The sequence below is a fragment of the Entelurus aequoreus genome, linkage group LG01 (genome assembly GCF_033978785.1).
Source record: "Entelurus aequoreus isolate RoL-2023_Sb linkage group LG01, RoL_Eaeq_v1.1, whole genome shotgun sequence".
Lineage (NCBI taxonomy): Eukaryota > Metazoa > Chordata > Actinopteri > Syngnathiformes > Syngnathidae > Entelurus > Entelurus aequoreus.
This window is the reverse complement of record NC_084731.1, coordinates 97,628,681-97,630,857: the sequence shown is the minus strand read 5'-3', so window position 1 is coordinate 97,630,857 and position 2,177 is coordinate 97,628,681.

Genomic DNA, 2,177 nt, shown 5'->3' with positions numbered 1-2,177 from the left:
TATATACAGAGTAAGAAGGACCATCAAGACAGAATAGGAATATTATCAAGTTTTACTAAAGCTTCAGGAGACCAGCCCACACCAATACAGTCATACCGGCCTCTTCGAATTGGTCTGGCATTCAAATGGAAAGAGACAACTTCTTGAATAGGAAAACAGCCCCCACCCTGTCCAGAAAGGAATACAGCCTCGTTGTTCTAATACAGATACGGTATAAAGGGAGTACTCCTACTCCTACATTCCAAGTCTTCAAGGTAAAGCACACAGTTTACTTGCGGACATACGATTAAAAATAGAAAGAGTACGAATGGAGAAACATGACTATGAATAAAGAAATAACTCTTAAACATGTGTGTTTAAGGGGGAACAAATGACAGGGAGAGGGCGGGAGTTACTGTGTGAAATACATTGGCGCCCCCTAGGTGCAAACAGCCCCTTTGAGGCAGCATGCATGTAATGTCACATACTTATGTATATTACTACAATAATCATCTCTTTCATAAAGAGACATAATATCACACAATTCATTTTTGAATCTATTATTTTTACAGTTGTGTGCAGTACGTTTCATTCCATTGGTGCAAATTAGATTCATTTTTCTTCAGAATTTTTGTGCTTGTTACATATTTGGCTGTGTACTTGACATTTCAACATGGGCCAAATTTTTTTTGTTTCCTTCTTCAATTTAGATCAGTGGTCCCCAACCACCGGACCGATTGGTACGAGGCCGCACAAGAAGAAATAAAAAATATTTTTATTTTTATTTTTTATTAAATCAACATAAAAAACACAATATATACATTATATATCAACATAGATCAATACAGTCTGCAGTGATACAGTCCGTAAGCACACATGATTGTATTTCTTTATGGGGGAATTTTTTTTTTTAAAATCCCCCCCCCCAGGGGTGTCAAAATCAAGGCACACAAATGAATTATCTATGGGCCCCGGGGATGATATTTGTTTAGTATTAGAACAGGCCCGCAGGCCACAGCCGCCTGCTGCTGTTTTGCAACGGACCAATACTCCATCAGTGTTGGCGCTAGGAATTTTCAAAATGTCATAAAATGGGGTCCCACTTTTGTGGAACCGTTTTGAAAACAAATGATAAATGTATGCATTATCCTGTTATATCTCAAATTCTATATTGTGTTTTGGAAAAGGGTTGTCATAAATGTTACGTAATTAAAAAAAAAATACAAAAGAAAACACATTTTTATTAGGGATGTCCGATAATATCGGCCTGCCAATATTATCGGCCGATAAATGCGTTAAAATGTAATATCGGAAATTATCGGTATCGTTTTTTTTATTATCGGTATTGTTTTTTAGAATTTTTATTTTATTTTATTTTATTTTTTAATTAAATCAACATTAAAAAAAACGAGATACACTTACAATTAATGCACCAACCCAAAAAACCTCCCTCCTCATTCACACAAAAGGGTTGTTTCTTTCTGTTATTAATATTCTGCTTCCTACATTATATATCAATATATATCAATACAGTCTGCAAGGGATACAGTCCGTAAGCACACATGATTGTGCGTGCTGCTGCTCCACTAATAGTACTAACCTTTAACACTTCATTTTACTCATTTTCATTAATTACTCGTTTCTATGTAACTGTTTTTATATTGTTGTACTTTCTTTTTTATTCAAGAAAATGTTTTTAATTTATTTATCTTATTTTACTAATTTTTTAAAAAAAGTACCTTATCTTCACCATACCTGGTTGTCCGAATTAGGCATAATAATGTGTTAATTCCACGACTGTATATATCGGTTGATATCGGTATCGGTTGATATCGGTATCGGTAATTAAAGAGTTGGACAATATCGCAATATCGGATATCGGCAAAAAGCCATTATCGGACATCCCTAATTTTTATACATCCACCGCCAAAAACATCCACCTGGGGATAGGTTGGTTGGCAACACAAAAAATTGGCCCTAGTGCAGTGGTTCTTAACCTTGTTGGAGGTACCGAACCCCACCAGTTTTATATGCGCATTCACCGAACCCTTCTTTAGTGAAATATATATATATATATATATATAAATTTTTCAAATTCAAGACCAAGTTATATGTTTTTTTACCGGTGCACAACATGAACCGTGCATGAACATCACCTTGTTCAAAGAACAACACCAACACAGTGCTTGCTTCTGCTG